Source organism: Heloderma suspectum, chromosome 3, assembly GCF_057233095.1.
Source record: "Heloderma suspectum isolate Gila_16-S chromosome 3, 16-S_ref, whole genome shotgun sequence".
In the NCBI taxonomy this organism is placed as follows: Eukaryota; Metazoa; Chordata; class Lepidosauria; order Squamata; family Helodermatidae; genus Heloderma; species Heloderma suspectum.
This window is the reverse complement of record NC_139460.1, coordinates 3,349,614-3,375,893: the sequence shown is the minus strand read 5'-3', so window position 1 is coordinate 3,375,893 and position 26,280 is coordinate 3,349,614. Positions and strand designations below refer to the sequence as shown.

Sequence of the window (26,280 nt, the reverse complement as noted above, 5' to 3'; positions counted from 1 at the left end):
TGAAATATCGATGTTTAGGAACGTTGCTGAATTAGATTAAAGTAGTAAATTTTGAGATGGGAGTAGTTTTCTCAAAGACAGGATTTGGAATCAATCTTGAGAGCCAGTCTGGTGCAGTGTGGTGAAGTGGGACTCGGGAGATCTGGGTTCAAGTCCCCACTCAGTCATGAAGCTCACTGGGTGACTTTGGACCAGTCACTGACTCTCTGCCTAACCTACCTCACAGGGCTGTTGTGAGGATAAGGAGGAGAATCATGTAAGCTGCCTTGGGCTCCTTGGAGGAAACTATGGAATATAAATGTAACAAATAAATAATAATAAATAATAAATTGTCTAGCCTGAAAGATGTATGTTAACCTTAAGCTTTTTAGTGTTTTAATCTCATTGATATTTTTGAGGAGTTGAGTCTGAGCTCAAATATATGGGACTGTAAACAATGAAGTAATGTTGTAGAAAGTGTGTATCTAGGATGCTTGGGGCATATCAGCTTCTTAGCATCCAGAAGCTCACCAAAGCCCCTGTGTACAGGCTATTCTGAACCAGGTAAGAGATTTGGACTTGGAGAGCTCCCATCTTCATATCTTAAGCTAGTAACATCTTGGAAGTTTATGCATTTATTATAACTATTGTTTTAGCCTATATGATTGCATTTTGATTCATGTTTTATTGAAAATATATGTTATTTAATAAACATTGTAATAAGCATTTAATAAACATTTAATAAGCAAGATTCCCCCGCTAATTGTATTTATTACATTTTGTAATTCATATTAGTACGATACCAAGACTGAACCCAACATGTGGCAAATTGTGGTGTCCTCTTTGTCTAACATGTTTAACTTACTATTAGATAGTTGGATAGTTAACCGGCTGCCAAGGGCTTCCTAAATATAGGAATGTAGTTCGGCAGCACTGAATGGAGGCAAAATCCGCAACAAGCCTGCCTCTGAATACCAACTGTCTGTGGAGGCTGGTGGCTCCGATGTCAGTGGGGCAGTGAATCCACTCTTTTAGTTGGACAGCTCCTTAGAGTCCTGACTGGTTCTCACTGAAACCGGGAGTGGATTCACCGCCCCACTGACATCGGAGCCACCAGCCTCCACTCCCAATGGTGGGAGGGTGCTATTCCCTTCACGTCGTGCTTGTGGGCTTCCCAGATGCCTGGGCTTGGCCACTATGGTAACAGGACGTTGGACTGGATAGGCCTTTGGCCTGATCCAACACGGCTCTTCTTGTGGTCTTGCTGTTGTTGTTTATTCGGTCAGTTGCTTCCGACTCTTCGTGACTTCATGGACCAGCTCACGCCAGAGCTTCCTGTCGGCCATCGCCACCCCCAGCTCTCCCAAGGTCAAGTCCATCACCTCCAGAATATCATCCATCCACCTTGCCCTTGGTCAGCCCCTCTTCCTTTTGCCTTCCACTTTCCCTAGCATCAGCATCTTCTCCAGGGTACCCTGTCTTCTCATTATGGGGCAGATACAGATCTTCCGTATATTCTTGCCACCTTTTCTTGATCTCTTCTGCTTCTGTTAGGTCCTCGCCATCTTTGTTTTGGATCCTACCCATTTTTGCCTGGAATTTACCTCCGATGTTTCTAATTTTCTGGAAGAGGTCTCTTGTCCTTCCTAGTCTATTATCTTCTTCCGTTTCCGCGCATTGCTTGTGTAAAAATAATTCCTTTTCTCTTCTGGCTGACCTCTGGAATTTTGCATTTAATTGGGCATATCTCCCCCTATCACTGTTGCCTTTTGCTTTCCTTCTTTCTTGGGCTGCTTCCAGTGTCTCAGCAGACAGCCATCTTGCCTTCTTGGTTTTCTTTTTCTTTGGGATGTTTTTTGTTGCCGCCTCCTGAACAATGTTGCGAACTTCTGTCCATAGTTCTTCCAGGACCCTATCTACTAAATCTAGTCCCTTAAATCTATTCTTCACCTCCACTGCATATTCATGAGGAATATTAGTGAGCTCATATCTAACTGATCGGTGGGTCTTCCCTGTTCTCTTTAGTCCGATTCTAAAATATGCAATAAGAAGTTCATGATCTGAACTACAATCAGCTCCAGGTCTTGTTTTTACCGACTGCATAGATGTCCGCCACCTTTGGCTACAAAGGATGTAGTCAATCTGATTTCGGTGTCGACCGTCTGGTGAAGTCCATGTATAAAGTCGTCTCTTAGGTTGTTGGAAGAGTGTTTGTTATGCACAGTGAGTTGTCTTGGCAAAATTCTATCAGCCTATGTCCCACTTCATTTTGTTCTCCCAGACCATGCTTGCCTGTAATTCCAGGTGTCGTTTGACTACCACCTTAGCATTCCAGTCTCCTATAATGAAAATAACATCTTTTTTTGGCGTACTATCCAGCAGGTGCTGCAGATCCTCATAGAACTGATCTACTTCTGCTTCTTCAGCATCTGTGGTTGGGGCATATATTTGGATCACTGTGATGTTAAATGGCTTGCCCTGAATTCGAATTGAGATCATTCTGTCATTTTTTGGATTGTATCCAAGCACTGCTTTAGCCACTTTATTATTAATTATGAAGGCTACTCCATTTCTTCTGTGGTCCTCTTGTCCACAGTAGTAGATCTGGTGGTCATCTGATGTGAAGTGGCCCATTCCAGTCCATTTCAGTTCACTGACACCCAAAATGTCTATATTTAATCTTGACATCTCCCCAATAACCACATCCAATTTGCCCTGGCTCATAGATCTTACATTCCAGGTTCCTATGGTGTGTTGATCTTTAGAACATCAGATTCATTGTTCACCACCAGCACCATCGGCTGCTAGCCGTCCTTTCGGCTTTGAGCTAGCTGCGTCATCACATCTGGGGCTAGTTGAACTTATCCTCTGTTCCTCCCCAGTAGCCTTTTGACCATCTTCCAACCTGGGAGTCCCATCTTCCGATGGTATACCGACATATCTCTGGTTGGACTGATCCATTTAGTTTTCATGGCAAGAATACTGGGGTGGGTTGCCGTTTCCTTCCCCAGGGATCGTATTTAGTCTGACCTCTCTGTCAGACTAAATGACACCCAAGACCTTCCCGTCTTGGGTGTCTCTTCACAATTTAGCTCATGACGTCACTGAGGTGTTTAAGCTCCAGCACCACGACAAGGTAACGATCTCCTTTGCTGAAGCTTGTGGTCTTAGGAAACCAGTAATTAAAGCTCCCCCTGCCCCCGAACAGAAGCTGGCACTGGGGCAACTAAGAGAGAATTAGGGGGTAATTACCCACTAATTCCACAGCACCGCTCCTCAGGAAGCAATAAAAATGGCCAGGACCTGCAAACAGGGTAACTTTAATTAAGGTCACCAGATCCCTGAAAATAACCCTTTTCCTGTCCACGCTTGGGAGTAAGCTGCTGCAATTGTGTTTTATGGACACAAATCATCTCTGAAAAAACATGGGAAGACAACAACACAGAAAACACTAGACAGCAACAATCTGACAACAGCACTGTCTGAATGCTCTGTAACCAGTAAGTGAGCCAAGGATGGCAGTGCCAGAGAAAAGGACGAGTGAAAAAACACCTGGAGGCTTTGGGAAAGAAAATCAGAGAGGAGAAAACCAGACATGTCATTTAAAAAAAACACTTTATGCTGGTTTCTTTGCTTGCACGAACCAAGCGATTAACAATTATACTTTGTTTATATTATAATTATACTGGCTACCAGTTGTTTTCCGGGCCGAATTCAAGGTGTTGGTTTTGACCTTTAAAACCCTATATGGTTCTGGCCCAGCCTGTCTCAAGAAGCGCCTCCAGCAACACCAGACAGGCCGCTCAACAAGATCAGCCTCGGATGGCCTTCTCTCTGTCCCATCAGCCAGGACAGCTAGGCTGGCGAGGACGAGGGAGAGGGCCTTCTCCGTGGTGGCCCCCACTCTGTGGAACTCCCTCCCTAGGGAACTCCGCCATGCCCCCTCTTTAATGAGCTTCCGCCGGGCATTAAAAACGTGGTTGTTCAGGCAGGCATTTGGGGTGGGTTAGGGTATTTTTTATGATGTTTTTAATGTAGAATGTTATTGTTTTAACTGTTTTGTTGTTGTACATCACCCAGAGTGGCTGGGTGACCAGCCAGATGGGCGATTAATAAATTAAATAAATAAATACATTTCCCTGCCATTAGCAAATCTGCACAAACTATCTGCTTCATTCAAAGCTTGAGATCCAGAGTGTCCTAGAACATGTCTGCATATGTTTTCCTGTTTTCCACAGTACACCATGGCTGAAGACAGAGGCAAGGTGAAATAATCATAATCATATGTCCAATTATGCATGAAAAGTTCATAGAGTCACCATATCCAGTCCCCACTCCTTTGGGATCAGGGATGTCAGGGGTGGGAAGTTCCAGGGAGGTTTTGAGCCTTAACCTTTTGGAAATGACCCACTGGGGATGGGAGAGGCGCTTGCTGGGTGTGCACAAGGGGAAACTTGATGTCTGATGACAAAGAGTGTTGCTGGCAGGCGTCAGCATCCCAGCCCATGAACACTGGAGCCATTCAAACCCCGCTTGCCTGCTCTCAAATATTATCTCCATAATCACGAAGGCTATGGGGCTGGGAGGGGGGGAGGAATGAAAGATGAAATTCTCAGCAACCGGGCCAGTAATCCTGGATAACACGGAAAATAACTGTCTACCAAACTATTTAGTTCGCCTTTCCCTTTATTCCTTCAGTGTAATAAGTTGTATGTTGATTGCGGGGCACCAGATCTGATAAGGTCATGGCACATGGCCTGAGTTTCCTGTCCCAGGAAGTGTATTAAGACATGGTCTAGCTCAGGCAGGAAATGCATGAAAAAATGACATGAAGCTAGTGAGAAGCTGTAAATTAAGCTAACACCTCTGGTCTTATTTCTTTGCTTCACTTTCACTGTGGCTTGTATAATATGGCCTGCAGTTCACTGGGTTGTTTAAGCCATGGGTTGTTGTTATGCATGAAGCCAGAACTGTGGGTTGCGCATGGGTTGTTCCACCAGGCTACAACAGTGGCAAGAAAGAGCAGCGAAAGAACCCAGCCATTCTAGGTGCCAGCATTACAGCGCCACAAAGGCATTTGGGATGAAGAGAGGGAGTGGGCGGAGGAGGAGGGAAACAACCTAGGGATGAGAAAACAAACCACGCCTTGTTTGATTGTCTGCCAGACAAACCCTGGGCAGGGCAAAAAACCACGGGTTAAATAACCCATGGGTTAGTGTTGTGTGTGAACCAGGCCTGTGTGTGGCCTTAGGCAATCCATTATTTCTCAGTCTCAGCTTCCCCCTTCTGCTTTAAGGGTATAATACTGGCCTAGATTATGAGCTTGCTGTAAGGTATATAAAATAATGTTTGTGAAACAGCTTGAGGAATTAGGAAAAGTTCCATGCCAGCATTCCCCAATCTGGTGCCCTCCAGAGGTGTTCGACTACAAGCCCCATTGCCCACCCCCAGCCAGCATGGCCAATGGCTGTGGATGGTAGGAGTTATATTCCAACCTATCTAGAGGATGCCTGGTTGGTGAAGGCTGTTCTGTACAAACGCTAATTACTCCTACTATATTCTCCACCCACATCAATCTAAATTGTTCTAATAAAAGATAACCATTTTATCCTTCACTCTTCCCCTCCTTTCCTTTGGGGCAAAGCTCAGCCAGAGCTCTCTGCTCAATGGAGCTGGCAAGGAGGCTGCCTTATTTGTGGCTAAACAAAATGTATCTCTTTACATCCTCAAGGGCTCTCTGTTTCACTCCTCATAAAGATAAGCCCAGGTTGCTCAGCCAAGGGATCTTCCATCTGAACAGGGCTCTTGGGACACTCCTCCAGCCACGTGGAACTTCCAAAAGCTGCATCTTTCAGTGCAGTCCTGAATCCTCAAACTCTGCATCCTCAGCAAGTGCTCACAAAGGCCCAGCCGCAGCACCACCCCTCACGCAGGCCCAGGTGCTGGATAACAGAGGTGTGAATCAGGAAGCCTCAGGTTCAAATTCCACCAGGGCCTTGGAGGTGACGGGACAAGCCGCCATCCCGCAGTCTCCACATCGTCCTCCCCCCACTTCTACAGAATGGTGAGAACAACGCCAACCCACTGAGGCAGGTCAACCCAAGGACTAGTGGGAGATGAATGCGAAGGAGTCAGAACGTTCAAAAAGCGCTAGGTAAAGGTGCCACTGCCATCTATGGCATGACTGGCAGCCAGCAACATGTCCGTCATTGTGATGGGGGCTATTTGTGGAAGGCTCGTCTACTGCAGACAGCCTGGCGGGGTGGGGCAGCCTGCCCGTTTCTAAGCAGAATTGCTGTTACTCTGCAGAGAAATGGAGTGCGTGGGGATGGCTCCCCTCGCGCCCCCTCTCTGGAGAAGGGGTCTCCCAGCAGCCCATCCAACAGCTGCTCGGGGGGGGGGACTATCCGGGGCCTGATTCTCCTGGGAAACAAGGCACACACTGTCCGCACACCATTTCTCAGCAAAATTGCTGGATCTCGGCAGCAGCAGCCTGTTCCAACAAGGGTGGGATGTGACCTCTGCAGGGTTACGGGGGCCCAGTGCGCTTTCCCAAGCCCCAAAGTAGCCCACCTCTGATTTAGACAGAGCAAAGATAAGAATGGCATTCTGCCCTGGATGTACTAGTCAGAAAATAACTGCTCTTTCCAAGCTTGGTGTGTTTCTGCCTTTTGTATTTCTGTGCCTCTTGTGGTCCACAGAAAGAATGGAGGCGGCCCACTCCAAATTCAGGGAGAGGAATAAGAGCTTGAAAGGGTTGGGATGGGAGGGGGGAGGCACTGACCAGAAATCTAAGCCCAGCGCAATCAGGAGCCTGCTGAAGGAGAGGGGTGGCCATGCTCCTTCGAACAAGACAATGGGTTTTTAAGACTTGACGACTGAACAACAATCCGAACTGCCCAGACAGGGGAACTGCAACAAGAAGCACCACAGGTCGGACTTAAAGCTCCTGCTTTGCCCGCAGAGGTCCCAGGTTCAGTCCTCGGCATCTCCAGTTAAATGGAGCTTAGTTAGCAGGTGATGGGAAAGGCCCCTCCGCTGCCTGAGACAGCCCTGGGGAGCCAGGAATTAGGGATGTCGCAGAAGTCCACAACAGACTGAAATGAGTTTGGATTGCTATGAATCCAACCTACATATTCTGCAGCAGACCAGCTTTTTCCAAGTGGCGCAGATTCCACAGACTTGAAGACCAGTTTTTTACTGGGGGGGGGGGGGTCTGCACAAATCTGTCTTTTCACAAGTACACACCTGCGTTAAGTGCATTACCGCAAGTATGCAGTAGCGCAGTGCGCAAACAGAAATGGAATTTTAGTATATCCCCAACTTAAAAAATCCAATTCCATCAATGAATAGACAACAGAATGAAAGATGTCTGACAATCCACAAAACAGAGAAGGAATGGATTTAATAAAATCCATAGATCTTACCAAGAACAGATAATACTACTGAGCTAGATGGATAGAATTGCCTAAAGCAGCTTCCCAGGTTTCTAACATGAAGGCTCAAGCAGTGCAGACCTCAGTCAGCAGTTGCCCACGTTCAGCTATTCAGGGCACCAGGCGAGTCACAAACGTCTGAATCGGGGACCGTAGGCACTGTTCTTGCAGTGGGAGTAATAACAGGCAGATATCCACGATGGGCATTCTATGTTAAGTGCTGACTCAGTGACCAGAGGACTGGGCCCATGAGTCATAAAAACCACACTGGCTTCCCACAGGAGGCCTCTTGGCTTTCCCCAGGCCAGCCCTGTCAAAGAGATCCAGCCCACGCATAACTGGGCAAAACATGAGCACAGCTAGGAAAAGGCAGTGCTCATGCCAGCAAGTGCAGGAAATCACTCGGCACGGCATCCAGTCTGAAGTTAATAGTAATGTATTTAACACAAGAGGCTCAAAACTGCAAGCAGTCCTGCTCTATAGGGGCAAGTTAAGGTTACCCATCTCTGAGGGAAATGCTCTCTCCACATGTGCAGAGATGCATTATTTCTTGGCACACTCCAGGACTGAGCTCTGAGACATTCAGAATCCATCTGGCTGCTGCGTGAGCTTTAAGACCTGCCTTACTTCTCCTAAGCCGTGAGATAAAAGAACCCCAGGGCTGCAGTCAGTCCAACATTTTCTATAAGATACATAAAACTGGTAAGCTGATAACCTTTCTTTTGAGCAACTTGTGCTGTGGAGAGGCTAGGCAAGCTTTTGAGTTACACGGAACCCTTTGGTGGGCAGGAGGGGAAATGCGGCAGCTGCTTATCTGTTTTATGTATTCGAACAGTGCAAGCCACTGAATCAATGAACCAAGACCTGGGTTCAAATTACTGAAGCAAGCCACTCTCAGCCGAACCGCTCTCACACGGTGTCTTGAGAGATAAAATGAGTAACAGGACCAGGCTCAGAATTCCCTGGGCTTCCGCCCTGAACACCAATTCCAGAGCCACAAGTGTAATAAGGAATACAGCCATCCTGAGCATGTAGAGAGGACCATTCACATGTGTGCATTCAAAGGCTTCCCCACCCACGGTTTGGGCATTTCCCAGGAAAACTCAGTGTGTACCCCACAATTCCAAGCAAACTAGCTGTATGTTTGTATTCCATTATTCCATGTACAAGTACTGTAACCTGGTACTGAGCAAATAATTCTTCATCCTGAGAAACACAGATCTCTTTTCTTTGTTAAACTGAGCAAGTTTCTAGTCCTCCTGACTGCAAGGATAGATCTGGAAGCATTCATTCATTCATTCATTTCTATACTGCCCAATAACTGAAGCTCTCTGGGCTGTTCACAAAAATTAAAACCAAAAAGCACACAGTAAAACAATATAAAATATTAAAGCATTAAAACCACAATATAACAATACAACCAGAATAAAACCAAAATAAAACCTAGCAGCAATGCAGAGATTTAAAATGCAGATTTAAAACAGCTAAGCTAAAAGACTAGAATGCTAAAATGCCTGGGAAAATAAAAAGGTCTTCACCTGGCACTGGAAGGAATACAATGTAGGCGCCAGGCAACCCTCACTAGGGAGCTCATTCCACAGCTGGGGTGCCACAGCAGAAAAGGCCCTCCTCCTAGTAGCCACCCACCTCAGTTCCTTTGGCAGGGGCTCACAGAGAAGGGCCGCTAAGGATGATCTTAAGGTCTGGCCAGGTACATCTGGGAGGAGGCGATCCTTGGGCTTTGAATGTTAATACCAGCACTTTGAATCAGGCCCGGAAATGGACTGGCAGCCAGTGCAGCTGGAAAAGTACCAGTGTAATGTGAGCTTGTCGGCCAGTCCCTGTTAACAATCTTGCTGCCCTATTTTGGATCAGCTGAAGTTTCCAGACTGTTTTCAAAGGCAGCCCCACGTATAACGCATTGCAGTAATCCAGACGAGAAGTTATCAGAGCATGGACAACTGTAGCTGGGCTACCTCTGCCCAGATAAGGGCATAGTTGGTGTACCAGCCTAAGTACATAGAGCAGTGCCAGTGCCCTAAGGGAACTTGCTATTCTGCATGGCCACTTGCTTCTCCCTGCAGAAGCACCCCTGCCTTAAAAAAAACACAGGCATTAAACACACACCCCACACCCAATTTGGGGGCTCCTGTTACACTGGAGGGAGTCCTGGAAGGGAAGGCTCCATCAGATGAGCCCCTCCGCTCCACCTTGCCTCAGCACGCAGGCTTACCCAAAGCCGCCCATCTCCTTGACTCCTGCCTCTCAGCAGCCATGCCTAAAAAAGGAAGAACGAAGAGCCCTCTGGAAAGGGGATCTGCAGCCCCTGCTCAGACCTCTACACATGCTCATTTATTCCTCCATTTCCTTTGCCCCAACACTCCCAGAGTCCTGCCTGGCATGTCTGCCCTTAGCTTTCACCCTCCTCCACTATGCCACCCACATCACACCCTGTCCTCCCACCAAGCAGACTCAGCCCGAGCCCAGGAAAAGGGGTCTGCTTGCTGGACCATCCAACGGCTCTCGGCAACCGGCCGGCAGCCGGCTCTCCTCCCAGAGGCACTATCCCAACCTGCTCCTTTTAGGTCTGTTCTGATGCACTCCAGAGTATATATATTTTAATACCAGTTGGCAATCACCCCAATTTATATTTATAAACTGCCCCTGGCTCGCTACAGGGGGAGGCGGGGGTCCTAGTCATGGGTTCTACGTCTCCCCTCAACATCCCCCTTCTGTCGGGCAACCTGATGGATATTTGATCACAGCTCCCACCCAATTCTAAAAGTCCTCAAACCCAATCCCAGCCACCTTAACCCATCCTCGCTTCCCCCCCCCCCGCCCCCAAGCACAGCGTAAACTAAAGAATTCTCTGTTTCTCTCTCTGTGGCTTGTGCTTTTTTGGCTGGCCCATTTACTGCTTGGCACAGGGCCCACCAGAGAATTCCCAGCAGTAAATTTCCACTGGCAGATTTGATCTTCCACAGAAAGACCTGCATTTCACAGATCTCGAGCTCCTAATTTACGCTTTTAGAAGGGCCATGCTAGGGAGAAGGAAGTTCAGCCCTGCCTCCAACAACAACGGGCTGTTTTTTTTCAGGGAGGTTCCTTTTGTGGAGGAAATATTAAATGCAAACCTTCTACACATTCCTTGGTGAGCCGTACGCACCCAGTAGCGGGGAGCCAATAGACAAACAAGGGGAACGGCTGGCCAGACTGACAGCCAAACACATCGTCTTGCAAAATGGAAAATCCAGAACCACCCCAAGCATTGACACTCCTATCATTGGCAGCCCATGAAAAAATAATCTACATTAAATTACAAAACAGGGGGAAATGTCAAACAATTTGGCACAGCTTCCTCAAACTATATGTGGAATGAAATACCTGTGCCAATAACAACGGGATCATACTGCACCTCACAAGCCAAGAAACAAGCACCTCCCCTCTCTCTCTTTTCCTGCTGTATCTTCTCTTCTCCCTCTTCTGTGGCCTGGTTCACACGTAACAACAAGCCAGAGTATTGGTTGAGTATGGCTTATCATTGAATCACGGGTTGTTGTTGAAAAGTGGGTGGTTGTTGAATCGCGTGTTGTCATTATGTGTGAACCCTACACTATAGTTTAACTACGGGTTAGTAACCACAAACAACCTAGGAAGATAACCCATGGGTTGTTGTTAGGTTGTAAAACTAGGTTGTTCATGGTTAACAGTCCATAGTTAAACCAAAGTGCAGGGTTCATGCATAACAACCATCTACGATTCAACTACAACCTATACTCAACCCATACTCAACACGTACCCTGGGTTGTCATTACATGTGAACCATTATCTCTCCTCCCCCTTTCTCCCTTTTCCATAAAAATCAAACTGTAACAAGCAATGTGCACTAAGTGAAAAAACAAAACTGCCAAATGTAGAGTTGGGAGTGTTGGGGGAGAGAGAAACCAGGAAGTTGTAAAAACAAAAACCACTCAACATCAGAAATAAACTTTTACTTTTAAAAAATGTGAAACTTTTTTTCCAGAGATCCAACCTAATTCTCTCACCCGTGCCCCCAATCACCTGTGCTTAATTAATAAGGGCTGTTGGACCTCCATCCTCCATGGAAGTTGATGTGCTGGAAGCCTCACCTTTTACTGTAGACATGTGGGGGCTGGCTGGATGTGCTGCTCTTGAAACACGCTCTGCACATGCTTAAAAGCACTCTCCTCTTTTCCTTTTCTTAAACTCACAGCTAGGGCTGAGCCTTGGAAAGAGATTCCAGAGCCAAGGGCTGACTCTGACTGCACCAGCTTGCACCCAGCCAGGCAGCATCCCCAGTGGAATTCTTTTTAGCGTCTCCCACCTTGAGCTCACTGAATGAAAGTGTTGCCCTAATACAGATTCTGGATTTTTTTCTTATGGTCAACATAGCTACCTTTGCTTTTTGTGTGACTTGGAGAATAAATGCCAGGATCCTACGCTGCAGGAAGAGGATTCCGTACCACCTGAAGCAGGGCCTTAATTCTCTCAGGATACATCCCCTCCTCTGACTCCTAGGGTAAAGCTCGCCAGCTTGGCTTCTACTAATTTTTTAAATCTAGAACACCATCTAAAATTATCTCCAGCCTAGTCAATACAAAAAACTGTCTCATTTCTCCCAACTTCTGTTTTCTACGTAGCAGGGAACCTGGGGATTTCACCTAAGAATGGGGGCAGTTCCAAGGGACAGCTGGATTTTATATTTTCTAAAATCAATCACTATACAGGTGACACACACGATTCAGCAGCCCAAAACAAAACAAATTACCATGAGTAGCGCATCCAGTTTATAAATTTTATGAACTTGAAATTTTTAAATTTCATAGATTTAAAAAGTTCTAAATATATTACATATAATCAGATTTTAAAATGTAAACCATTTCAGTATAGAACACCAGCTTCAGTTACAAGCTGGTGTTTTATACTGAAATGTTTTACATTTTAATATCTGTTGTCTGTATGTGTGTGTGTGTGTATATATATATATATATATATTTAAATCTATAAAGTTTAAAATTTATAAACTGAATGCGCTACTCATGGCCATTTGTTTTGTTTTGGAGTATTTTCTAATATGACACACCAGCCTACGTTTGTTCATCTTGGCACTCCTTGGGACAGTCTGGGGTGCATCTGAAAACCATCACAGCCCAGATTAGTGCCTCATTTGAATGTCTGCAACCTCCTCCCACCTTCCGTCCTCAGACTGTGACTAAATGCAGACTCATGTGATGGGGCTTCTTGATTTTTAGTTGTTTTATCAGGTCCTGCATTTTATTAGTAATTGTTTTGGGGTGTCTCAAATTATTTTAAATGATGGTATGCTTTAATCCTTGTTGCAACATGCCATGAGTCTTCCTTTTTTGTCTTCTGTTTTTTGAGAAAGGCATCTACTAAATTCAACAAATAATAACCTACATCATCATCCACTTTTTTCCCTTCCCCGCCCTGCTTTTGCTTTGCTGACTATTTCTAGCCTGACGAAGAGTTCTGGAGAACTCAAAAGTTTCCAGACAATTTTGTGACCTTTTTGGCTGGCCTGACACGGATTTTGGATTTTTAATTTAGCAGTAGTAGAAGTGGCATTGCTGCTGACTGAGGGCGAGTTTCTCCTGCAAGCAAAGGACTTATACAGCCAGGACTGGTGGGTGCTGCCACTGGCTGGAGAGGAAGGCTGGATCTCCCCCTGCACCAGAACCAAGTGGAAGGCTCCAGAAGTGATTGGGTGGAGCAAACCTCTTTGGAGTGCAGGTGTGGGATCAAATTCATGAACACTTTTAAACCCCTACAAATCGAAAACTAGCACAGCAGGCAGAGGACAGGCCTGGGCCCTTTCTCCCTGTGGCTAGTTTTCTACTTGCAGGGAAGCTTTTATCATACAGCAGTGCTATCCTCACCTGCAGTCTGGATTAGTACAGTCCACTCTGCCGCCTTAAGGGCCTTCCCCCTCATTCTGCTGCACCTGGAGGTCCAGCCTCTGTCCTCGTTTGCTATAAATACATCAGGCCTTGACATCCCCGTGGCTTTTGAGAATTCCCTGGCTCTGAGCCACTCCTGCCCTGGGCATTGCAAGAGGCAGCCGGCCAGCTCCCTTTGGCTGAGCCCCGGCCGGCCAGCAGACCCGGATAACGCTGCACTTGTTTCTTTCCTTATACTTGAACCTTCCTCCCTTGGAGGAGACACTTGGGACATCACAGCAACCCTCTCCCCTTGGCCCCTGCGGACAGAGCGCTTTGCAACCCACCCTTCCAGGCACCCTTGTCCAAGAGCTTGCTGGGAAACTGGACAGTCAAAGGAACAGGCAGCATTTGCTGCTTTAGGCTGGTTTCTCAAAAGCTGGTTTCTCAAAGAGAAAGAATGCAAAGACAGAAGTACGCTCCCATTCACGTGTTTAACTTTGACTTCCTCCTCACAGTTTGTGAATATGATTTAACATGATATGTAACTAGGAGAACAGCCAGCTGAGTCATAGTTCCTTTAAACGCAGCAGTTAAATGGGCCGATCCGGGGCAACGTGCATCAACATGTCCCTCTGAACAAACAAGAGTATTAAACAATCTTTATTATTAATCTGGTGCCTGCTATCTTGACCTCAGAGAATCACAGCGTCAGACTCACCTGAGGAAGAGAATGTGCAAGGCGTTGTTCTGTGTTTTAATTATGGCCTTGTATTTGATCATAAGGTCTCACTGTGAACTGCCCTGGGATGTATTTCATAGAATCATAGAATAGTAGGGTTGGAAGGGGCCTACAAGGCCATCGAGTCCAGCCCCTGCTCAATGCAGGAATCCAGGTCAAAGCATCCCTGACAGATGGCTGTCCAGCCTCGTCTTGAATGCCTCCAGTGTGGGAGAGCCCACCGCCTCCCTAGGGAATGGGTTCCATTGTCGTATTGCTCTAACAGTCAGGATGTTTTTCCTGATGTTCAGCCGGAATCTGGCTCCCTGTCACTTGAACCCATGATTCCGTAGCCTGCACTCTGGGATGATCGAAAAGAGAGCCTGGCCTTCCTCTCTGGGACAACCGTTCAAGGACTTGAAGAGCGCTATCATGTCTCCCCTCAGTCTTCTCTTCTCAAGGCTAAACATGCCCAGTTCTTTCAGTCTCTCTTCATAGGGCTTTGTTTCCAGTCCCCTGATCATCTTTGTTGCCCTCCTCTGAACCCTCTCCAGTTTGTCTGCATCCTTCTTAAAGTGTGGTGCCCAGAACTGCACACACTACTCCAGATGAGGCCTAACCAGTGCTGAGTAGAGGGGAACTAGTACTTCCCTGGATTTGGAAGCGATGCTTCTATTAATGCAGCCCAAAATAGCATTGGCCTTTTTTTGCAGCCATATCACATTGTTGGCTCATATTCAGCTTGTGATCGACAACAATTCCAAGATCCTTCTCGCTTGTGGTGTTGTTCAGCCACGTATCTCCCATCTTGTAACTGTGCCTTTGATTTCTTTTTCCTAGGTGCAGAACTTGCCATTTATCCCTATTAAATTTCATTCTGTTGTTTTGTATCATTTGTATAGGCGGGGAATCATTTGTATAGGCAGTATATCAATGCCTTCAATAAATACATTTCCCAGTGCAAAAATGTTAACATGAGGAAGGAATGGCCTGCTTTGGGGTGGAGGATGAAGTTACTTTCCGCCTACCAAGGAATCAGTTTATTTATTTATTACATTTTTATACCGCCCAATAGCCAAAGCTCTCTGAGAGGTTCACAATTACCTAAGGAGGGAGACAGATCCAAGTAACAGCGGAATTTTATATTTTCCGAAATGGGGAATCAACCACATACTGGGCCATAGCTCAGTAGGAGGGGCCACGGCTCAGCGGTGGAGCCCCTGCTTTGCACACAGAAGGTCCCGGGTTCAATCCCCAGCAGCATCTCCAGGTAGGGCTGGGAAAACTCCTGGCTGAACCCTGGAGAGCTGCTGCTGCCAGTCAGGGTCAGCAAGACTGGGCTAGATGGACCCGTGGTCTGATTCAGGAAGGACTCCTGCCTGAAACCTTGGACAGCCACTGCGGCCAGTCAGTGTCGGCAGTCCTGAGCTAGATGGACCCAATGTAAGGCAGCTTCTGACGCTCCTGCTGTCGGGTTCCTCATCCCAGCAGTCCTCGGTACAGTCCTAGGTGCAACCGGAAACCTGCACAGCACTGGGGAGACTTGCTACCTCCTTCCACGGTCCCCCCTAAGACAACAGGTGCTCCCAGGTGGAGGGCTCCTTGTACTACCAATCCAAAGGTGCGGTGCATATATTCTGTCTTTTCCTCCTAAGCAGATTTTATCCTGGAAACAAAAAAGATGGAAGAAGCGGCGGGAAAACATGAAAGGGCTACAAATGAAAGACAGCAACTTCTGGACACACACATGCCCAGAAGAAGTTCCAGGAATGAGGCAGGGCAAAAAAGGCTCCTCTGAAAGAACTCTTGCAGCTCGATGCAGACGCCGCAGCTTCAACATTAGCAGGGACGGTTCCAAGGGTCGGCATGGTCAGGAACCTGCCAAGGGCCCACACCAAGCAGGGGTCCCACTGAAGGAGGCTCCTGGAGTCGCCCCTCCTCTCCATCTTTGCCACCTGCTTGCTCGCCTGCCTCCCGCTCTGGCCCCGACAACAGTGGCAGTGAGGAGGAGGAGGAGCAGGAGATGCCGCGGCCCACTTGCTCCCGGGCCCTCTGCCTGTCCAGCAAGCAAGTAGTTGAGGAACGATGGGGAAGAGGAGGAGAAAGCGCGGCTGGTGGCAGAAGCCGTGAGAAGGTAGACTCACTGAAGTAGGGGACCCATGCAACTCCCAGCATCCCCTACACTAGTTGGGGAATGCTGGGAGTTGTAGTCCAACACATCTGGAGGGCACCAGGTTTGGGGAAGACTAGTCTGTTGTGACTGGCAATGGGCTCTGCAGGCTCTCAGGCAGAAAAAGACCTTTCCTGCACCTGCTCCCTGATCCTTTCAATTGGACATTCCAAGGATCAAACTGGGTTACGCAAAGCCAGTGTTCTACCAGGATCTGTGGACACGCACCCACACACATACGCCCCTCTAACCAATGCTGTCAAAATCTGAAGATCAACCGAGGGAATTTCTACCATATAAACCAGTAGGATCATCAAACCACTCTCCCTAGCTCTGCAAAACCAGAAAAACATGTGGCTTAAGCTATTCAGAGCACAACTTAGGGAACACCACAAAGCATGATCAGAAAGGGTGCTCTCTCTTAAGATCCTCCCATCCTGGCAAGAGGAACAGACGCCGATTCATGCGGGCTCATAAAAGCGCCGCGCTGGAATGTCCAAAGGGAGGAAAGAAGAAGGAAGCCCAACAAAGCGTGGAGAGGACACGGGTGCTGGTGTCCCTCTCACAGGGGCTTGTACAGGAGAGCTTCTCAACTGCACAGTGGGCTAAATTCATCTCTCCAGCCCTTGCCACCTTTAACAGCACTCCACGTCAGTGGCCACTCCACTTGCCTCTCGATACAGCTGCCTCTGCATGCATGATGCCTTCATTTCTGGCTATTTATTGTACAGAGAAGCCCTTTCAGAAGTCAGCGGGAGGGAGCGAACCACACTTTTTACTACCCTTGAGCCATCCTGATGGGGCGAGGGGCAGCTGGCCCTGGGGCAGCTAGCCCTGCAGGGGGTGGGAAGCTCTTCCCGGAAGTACAAGCAGAGTGCGGTATAGTGGCAAGAGTGTTGGACTGGGAGCTGGGAGATCCGGGTTCTAGTCCCCACTCGGCCATGGAAGCTCACTGGGTGACTTTGGGCCAGTCACACACTCTCAGCCCAACCTACCTCACAGGGTTGTTGTTGTGAGGATAAAATGGAGAGGAGGAGGGTAATGTAAGCCACCTTGGGTTCCTTGCAAGAGGAAAAAAAGGCGGGAAATAAATGAAATGAAACCAAGTTTGGTGCCCCGGCCTGTCCTGGCAAGCGTGCTTCTCAAGGGGCAGCCAAGGTCTCTTCACGACTGGCAACGGGGGAAAGGATGCGCAGAGACGTTTGTGGGAAGGTCTGAATGCAAGGGGGGTTGCCCTATTCTTCTTACGTACAAAGGTGTCCCCCGCCCCCGGCTGGGTGAGGGAAGCCTGCTGCAGGCCTGCTTAACGTTTTCTCTCGTGGCCGCTCTTCCAGATCTGAAGAGCCCCTTCTCCAAAAGCTCAAGCAAGAGAATCCCTTCTCTCTGGGGGACCTGGTTGTGCCAAAATCTGCAACTAGACCAGTCAGTATCAGAGTCACAATTCTTTTCCAGCCACAGAGGGATTGCCATGTCAGGAAAAACAGCACAAAGTTTTCTGGCACTTAACAAAACCACATCCATCTGACAGAGTAAATGTAGCCTGTGAAAGCCGATATGCCACAGCAAATCTGTTCATCTGTAAGGTGCCACATAACTTTGTGCAATTAGAAAAGGTGTTCCAGAAGCCCAGAAGCCTTTGGACCTGGGACCACAGCTGGATAACTCCAGGCACCTGGTCACCTCGGCCTCTAAAAAGAGCTGGGACCTCCTTCCATTTTGATGCTGGCTTCTCAAAACTGTACCTAGAGGCCCAGGAATTGTCAATAATCCCCCAGCTTTGTCTGGAAAGGCTTTCATCTAGTCCCAGAGACTGATTGATTGACTGCATTTATATCCCACCATTTTTCCTCTTGCAAGGAACCCAAGGTAGCATATATTATCCTCCTCCTCCTCTCCATTTTATCCTCACAACAACAACCCTGTGAGGTAGGCTGGGCTGAGAGTCTGTGACAGGTCCAAAGTCACCCAGTGAGCTTCCATGGCTAAGTGGAGACTAGAACCCAGATCTCCCGGCTCCAGGTTTTTGTCTGAATTTGTTTAGCTGCGAGAGAGGATGCCAGAGCTCAACACTCAACGTCTGCATGGTTTCTGGGACCAGTGACAGCCTCCGGGAAAAAATGTCCAAGCGCACAAATAAAAAATTGTACCTCTTTTGCTATGCACTAATGCCAGGAACAGCTGTAAGACGCAAGCCAAGACGTGCAACCTGGGATCCACTGCGATGCCGCAGCAGATGCCACCAGGCACAAGTCTCGGCTTTGCAGATTTGGCAGCCTTGTTTCCCTCGGCCACCTCATGCAACAGCCCGCGCCAAGAAGATGCCAATACACCCGCCTCAGAGGCACCCTGGTCTAGTCCACGCATGGGTGAGCATAGCATGTGCTACATTCCCACCCTGTTCCTCCTTAAGCAGCCTCTGGAACTGGCCAGCAACCAGGTCTAGAGACTTTGCCTGTTATCAGGGCTAATGACTGAACAAGGGAGCGTTTGCTCTGTGATCAAACCTTTAACACACAGTTCAAACCTCAGCATGTTTACACTGAGCTGAATGGTATATAAGCCCTGGTGTGTTCATGATTTAAGTTTGCAGCCTTAGGTATCCAGCACAGAAATCAGCATCCTGGGAGTCTCTCTTAAAAAGAGGGGGAACAAGCTGCTGGTCCCCCTAGGTACACAAATACTAACATAAGAACCGTGCTGATCAGACCAAAGGCCCGTCTAGTCCACTATTCTGCTCTCACAGTGGCCAACCAGTTGCCCAAGGCAAACCCACAAGCAGGACACGAGTGCAACTGTCCCCTCCTGGTCGTGAACCCCAGCAACTGGTACACAGAGGAACGCTGCCTCTGACACTGGAGATAGCATACAGCCATCAGGACTAGTAGCCACTGATAGCCTTCTCCTCCTCCAGGAATTTGTCTAACCCCCTTTTGAAGCCATCCAAGTTGGTGGCCATCACTACATCCTGTGGTAGTGAATTCCATAGTTTAACTCTGTGCTGTGTGAAGGACTTCCACTGATCTGCCCTGAATCTCCCACCAATCAGCTTCATGGGAGGACCCCACTGGGTTCTAGTATTACGAGAGAGGAAGGAAAAAAGTCTCCCTGTCCACTCTATATATAGATATACAGATACAGACAGTTTTTTATTTTTTTTAAAGTAAGCAACAACAAACAGAGCTTCACTCAACCTTGCTCTGGATCCCGAAAATAGATATAGATGCAGATACAGAGAGAGACATATAACCCACTTTTCCACCAAAGATGGCAATCAAGCCAGCTAACAATAAAATACAGACTAAAAACAAAACCTTAATTAAAACATAACATAAAAACAAATTAAACACACAACTAAGAACTCAACAACAAAAGAAATAAGCAGCATCAAACCAATGAAAAACTCCTTCAGCAACAGACCCACTTCCATGCCAAAGGCCTGCCTGAATAGAAATGTCTTTGCCTGGCAGCAAAGGACAACAGAGAAGGGACAAACTAGCCACCCTTTGCAGAAAGGTCCATCACCTAGGCGTAGCCACCAAAAAGGCCCTCTTTCACATTGCCACCAAACATACAACTGAAGTGGTACCGAGATACCGGCCTTTCCTGATGATCTTAAAATCCCAACAGGCTACAGACCCATTTACAGGCCAGAGGCCTTGAAGAAAGCACTCTTTGCTTGCTGGCAGAAGGACAGCAGAGAGGGAGTTAATCTAGCAGGGAGTTCCACAGCCTGGGAGGGGCCACTGAAAAGGCCCTCTCTCACTTGGTTGCCATGCGTCTCTGATGCTGGCAGTCTCGAAAGAAGGGCCTCTCCAGAAGGCCTTAAGGACTGGGTGGCTCGTATGGAAGAAGGTGGTCTGTCAGGCAGCCTGGTCCCAAGCCGTATAGGGCTTTATAGGTCACAACCAGCACTCTGAATTCTGCAGACCGGTAGCCAGTGAAGGGAAGTAGCAAGGGACTTGCGTGCTTCCTGTGACGGGCCCAGGTCAACAGCCTAGCTGTAGCATTCTGATGTTTCTGAACAGTTTTCAAAGGCAGCCCCACGTGGAACATGCTACAGTAGTCCAAGCAGGATGTAAGTAAGGCATGCACAGCCATGGCCGGATAAGACCGCTCTAGGAACAGGTGCAGTGTGGCGCACCAGGCTCAGCTGTGCCAAGGCACTCCTGGCCTCCGCCAAGGTCAAGCCCAAGAGCACGCCCACGTTGCGAGCCCGAGTCTTCAGAGGGAGCATGACCCCATCCGGCACAGGCTGCATCCCTATTCCCTGACCTGCCTTTCAGCTGACCAGGAGCACCCCTGTCCTGTCCGGATGAAGCTTCAGTTCGTTCACCTTCATCCAGTCCATTGCCGACATCAGGCACCGATTTAGAACCTGAACGGCTGCCTTGCATTTAGATGGAAAGGAGATCCATGGATAATTTTATACACCCCTGTCACGTCCTCCTCACCCCACTTAGGGCGCAATCCTATGGGGATAGGCAGCCACCCCTGAACTCAGAGGCAATTGCCTATCCAATGCAGGGCAAGAGAAGCACGGAGGGGATTGTCCCTCCGCATTTCAGCTGCCCTGCATTTGCCGCTAGACAGCTGATTTCGGGTCTAGCCGCGGGAACGCGGAGCGGGGGAAGAGGCTGCTGGATGACACATGACACACAGGATGTGTCGTACCAGCATTTCTGCCTTCCCCACCCCAGAATGCCCCTCGGAACACCCTGTTTTCACCACCCGGCACTCCTCTTCCGAGCGCAGAGTGCGGGGCCGTTCCGAGCTGCCTCCGAGGCAGCACGGGAAGGGGGTATGGTCTGTTCTCCGGGAACCGATGTTAGAGCACAGGCTCTGATGTCAGTTCCCGGAAACCAACATAACCTATGGCCCCCTAACTGCTGACTAGCAGCCATAGGATTGCTCCCTCACACTTCTTTCCTAAGCTAAAAAGCCCCAGATGTTGTAACCGTTCCTCGGGGGAGCTGCTCCAGCCCATTGATCATTTTTTGTTTGCCTTTTTACACACCTCTCCCAGCTCTACAAATTCCTGTTTGAGTTGACCAGCACTCTTCACAGTTTTCCAGCATCAATTTGTACAAAGGTGTTACGGTACTGGCTGTCCTCACTCCACTTTGTTTTCTAATTATTACTGAGAGTCTTGTGGCACCTAAAGGACTAACACATTTATTCTGGCACAAACGTTTTGTGGATTATAGCCCACTTCAGTGTTATGGAGAGTTTCAGGGTTGTATGGGGGGGTGGGGATTAAACAGTGAGGTCAGAAGGAAATTCAGTGCAGAAAGCGACGGTCACACCACCAGCCATGGGCATTCGCAGAGCAGTTGTTGCTGCTAGCAGGAACATCGCCTCGATACCAAGCGGTGCGGCATCAGCAACCGCTGCCCCGTGAAGGGCCTCGCTTTGCCGCTCTGAACGCTCACCGGGTGCAGCAGCGGTCCGACGCGCCTGGCGGGCCAAGGCCGTCCTGTCGCCAGCCTTCCCCGCTGGGCAGCGTTGCTCACGGGCCAGCAATCCCGCTTACGCCCCCAGCACAGAAATGCCACCGCTGACCCCTCTGCCTTTCACGGCCTGCGGGCTCCAGGTTCGCCACGCTTTTCTCTCGGCCGCGCGCACACGCGCGTCTCTGCCGAGCGAGGGCAGCGATCCAGGCAGCTGCAGAAGCGCGCGCTCCTCCCTGGCCCCCACCCCTTCCACCACAACCCACTCGAATTAGCCGTCTTTAAGGCTGCACGCTCAACACGACTCTTCCAAGGCGCTAAGCCTCATTGAGCAGGGCGGGACTTGCTTCCCAGTAAGCACCCCGAGGACTGCGCGATCCAACGAGTCCCTTCAGGGGCCAGCAGGCAGCCAAGCGCCGGAGCTCCCACTCTCCCCGCGACGGCCCCGGGCTGAGCTGTCTGCGGCTGGCTCCTCCTGCGAGCCTTCCACGCGGCGCGCCCTCCCAGGCGGAGAATCCACAGGTGCAGCTTCCTCCCTGGGAGGGAGGGGAGCGCGCGCGGCCCCGGAGCATTTCTGCCCGCCCCGCCACGACCGAAGGAAGGAAGGAAGGACGGAAGAGAACAGAAAGCGGCCCTCCTCCTCCTCCCGCGTCCCCTCCGCTGCCGTCGCGGGACTTACTGCCGGCGGGCCGGGCGTGCTGGGCTGGGCGCTGCGGCGGGTCCCTTCGGGGGCGGCGCCGCGTCCTGCCCCGCGGCAGAGGGCGCCGGCTGGCGGGCCAAGCGCCTCTTCGCCCTCCCGTCGGGGCTGCCCCAGAGCGCGCCGCCGCCGCCCCTCGCGGCTAGTCTTGGCCCGACGCCTCGCGCTCCCGGGGCAGCCGAAGGGGCGGTGGGATCCCCCGGCAGCGGCGACGAGAAGACAGCAGAACGAGCCCTCGCCCGCCCCTCCTCCTCCTCCCTCCCTCCTCCTCCTGCCTCCTCGGCGGGGAAGGCTGGGAGGAAGCCTCCCGGCGGGCGGGCGGGCGGAGAGAGACTGCCGGGGGGCGGGGGAGGCGCGGCCGAAAGGGCGCCCCTTGCGCCCCCGGGCAGAGCTCGGGGGCCGGGCGGAGGCTGCGCGCGGGGGCCTCCTCGCAGTCAGCCGGGGCAGGAGGGGCCTCCCCGGGGCGAGCCCCCGTTGAGGGCGGGCCGCCCCGCGCGCTCCGTCGTCCTCTCACCCTTCGCTGCCCAGCGCCTGCCCGCGCCGCGAGCGCCGGCCGGAGGGGGCTTCGGGGCGCCCCTCCTCGGCGCCGGGCTGCGCAGGAGGGCCCCGTCGGGGCTCGCGCCTTGCGTGCTTCCTCCCAGGCAGCGCGGGAAGAGCCGGGGTGCCGCACGCCGGCCAGAGCGGGCAGGCGCAGCCGCGCCCCAGGGGGTGGCGGACGCGGCCCACCTCCGGCTGCGGGCGCGGCGTTCTCGTCGTGTGCCCCGCTCCGGTGGGACGCCCGCCCCACGCTGCCCAGCCTGCTCCTGCGGCCCGGCAGTGGGGCAGCTGCCGCCCCGGAGCGGCGGGTCATGCGCGCCCGGCCCGGCCCGGCCCGGGCCTCCGCAGAGCTGCGCTGGGTCCGACCCGGCCTCCCCGGCCCAGCGTCCTGCTCCCACGCTGGCCAGCCAGAAGCCCGGGTGGGACCCCTCGCGCAGGCCGCGGCGCCCTCCCGCCCATGTCCCCCAGCAACGGCCGTCCCGGGGCACCCTGCCCCCGATCCGGGAGGCGGCACGTGGCCCTCCGGATCGGTAGCCAGCGGCAGCCGCCTCTCCCGAAAGCCGCCCGCGCTGGGCCCCTCAGCGCCCCTTGCGGCGGCGCATCCCGGAGCGGGCGAGCGCGCCGGGCGCAGAGCGGCGCCCCCGCGAGGCGGGGCCCGGCACGGGCCTTTCCACCCGAGGGCCAAGGCCCGGCGCAAAGGAGCGGGGCCCACTCGGGGGGCGGGGCTCAGGGCGAGAGGGCGGCGCCCCGCGTGCCACGACGCGCGCGCGCCTCCTCCCAGCGGCCCGGCCGGCGGCGAGGCCGCTCGGCCTTCGGAGCGGGTGGGGGCCAGGCCCGGCAGCCGTCGCACGCCCGGGGGACGGGGGCCTTCCCGGGAGCCCCCGGCGGGCCGGGCTGGGCCTGAGGCTCCGGCTGCTCGGCCTGGCGGCGGGGCGCGGCGTCCGAGGCGGCGCGCCCCCCGGCCCCGCGCTCAGGCCTTCGGGCCCTCAAGCCTGCCCCTGCCCAAAAGCTGCGGGGGCCCCGGGATAGCGTTGCAGCTCCAGGGCTGTCGCGCATGCGCCCCCTCTCGGCCCGTGTGTGCGTGTGAAGCTTATCTGGGGCTTGGGATGCGCTGCTCGGGGCGGCCCCCTAAGGACGCCGCGCGTCATACGGCGGGCGCGCCGCGGGAGGCCAGGGCCCCTTCGCGGCTGTCCGGTGCGGCCTGCGCGCCTTCCGTGCCTCGCCCCCGCGCCCTCCTCCGCCGGCGCTGCGGGCGCTTAAAGGTTTTCTGCCCAGACCCGTAGGGCACCAATCTGCAGCAAGTCCGCGTCTGCTGATTTGTTATCTATACCAGCAAATCGAGAAAGAATGACTAGGATTGGTTTAAATTTCACAGGAGGCAAAACCGGCCCATCGATTTCTCACCCAAACAATCTCAAATACAATACATCCTTCATTTAATTTGCACCCTGCCCCAGATCATCCCAAACCAGTGGAAAAGGTTTTTTATTTATTTATTGCATTTATTGTTGTTGTTGTTGTTGTTCAGTCGTGTCCAACTCTTCGTGACCCCATGGACCATAGCACGCCAGGCCTTCCTGTCCTGCGCTCTCTCCCGGAGCGTGCTCAAGTTCATATTCATCGCATCCGTGATGCTATCTAGCCATCTCATCCTCTGCCGTCCCCTTCTCCTTTTGCCTTCAGTCTTTCCCAGCATCAGGGTCTTTTCCAGGGAGTTTTCTCTTCGCGTTAGGTGGCCAAAATATTGGAGCTTCAGCTTCAGTCTCTGTCCTTCCAATGAGCACTCAGGGTTGATTTCCTTTAGGATTGACTGATTTGACCTCCTTGCAGTCCAGGGGACTCGTAAGAGTCTTCTCCAGCACCACAGTTCGAAAGCATCAATTCTTCGGCGCTCAGCCTTCCTTATAGTCCAGCTCTCACAGCCATACGTTACTACTGGGAAAACCATAGCTTTGCTTAGTGGCAAGGTGATGTCTCTGCTTCTTACTATGCTGTCTAGGCTTTCCTCCCAAGGAGCAAGCGTCTTTTAATTTCATGGCTACAGTCACCATCTGCGGTGATCTTGGAGCCCAAGAAAGTAAAATCTGTCACTGCTTCCATTTCTTCCCCTTCTATATGCCAGGAAGTGATGGGGCCAGATGCCATGATCTTAGTTTTTTTAATGTTGAGTTTCAAACCAGCTTTTGCACTCTCCTCTTTCACCCTCAACAAGAGGCTCTTGAGATCCTCTTTGCTTTCTGCCATTAGGGTGGTATCGTCTGCATATCGGAGGTTGTTGATAATTCTCCCAGCAATCTTAATTCCGACCTCTGATTCATCCAACCCAGCATTTCTCATGATGTACTGTGCATATAAGTTAAATAAGCAGGGTGACAATATGCAGCCTTGTCGTACTCCTTTCCCAATTTTGAACCACTTGGTTGTTCCATGTCCGGTTCTTACTGTTGCTTCTTGACTCTCGTACAGGTTTCTCAGGAGACAGGTAAGGTGGTCTGGTACTCCCATCACTTTAAAAATTTGCCACAGTTTGTTGTGATCCACACAATCAAAGGCTTTAGCGTAGTCAATGAAGCAGAAATAGACGTTTTTCTGGAATTCTCTTGCTTTCTCCATGATGCAGCGAATGTTCGCGATTTGATCTCTAGTTCCTCTGCCTCTTTGAAACCCAGCTTGTACTTCTGGTAGTTCTTGGTTCGCATACTGCTGAAGCCTAGCTTGTAGGATTTTGAGCATCACCTTGCTGGCATGTGAAATGAGTGCAATTGTGCGGTAGTTTGAACACTCTTTGGCGTTGCCCTTCTTTGGAATTGGAATGTAAACTGACCTTTTCCAGTCTTGTGGCCATTGTTGAGTGTTCCAAATTTGTTGGCATATTGAATGCAGCATTTTAACAGCATCATCTTTTAGGATTTTAAATAGCTCAGCTGGAATACTGTCATCTCCGCTAGCTTTGTTGTTACTAATGCTTACAAAGGCCCACTTGACTTCACTCTCGAGGATGTCCGGCTCGAGTTCAGTGACCGCACTATCATGGCTATCAGGGACATTCAGATCTTTCCTGTATAGTTCTTCTGTGTATTCTTTCCACCTCTTCTTAATCTCATCTGCTTCTGATAGGTCCCTGCCTTCTTTGTCCTTTATCATGCCCGTCTTTGCACAAAACGTTCCCTTGAGATCTCCAATTTTCTTGAAGAGATCTCTAGTCTTTCCCATTCTGTTGTTTTCCTCGATTTCTTTGCATTGTTCATTTAAGAAGGCCTTCTTGTCTCTCTTTGCTATTCTCTGGAACTCTGCATTCAGTTGGATATATCTTCCCCTTTCTCCCTTGCTTTTCGCTTCCCTTCTTTCGTCAGCTACTTGTAAAGCCTCATCAGA

General features: G+C 50.7%; 1 protein-coding gene across 1 annotated transcript in view; it reads right to left on the bottom strand.

Moving 5' to 3' along the window:
* Positions 1-22,504, bottom strand: part of ARAP1 (ArfGAP with RhoGAP domain, ankyrin repeat and PH domain 1) — a 158,754-nt gene extending 136,250 nt beyond the window's left edge. The window contains exon 1 of the mRNA XM_084842318.1: positions 22,351-22,504. The gene's annotated coding sequence lies outside the window, so the exon portion shown is untranslated. The remainder of the gene's footprint in view (positions 1-22,350) is intronic.
* Positions 22,505-26,280: the final 3,776 nt, after the last annotated feature.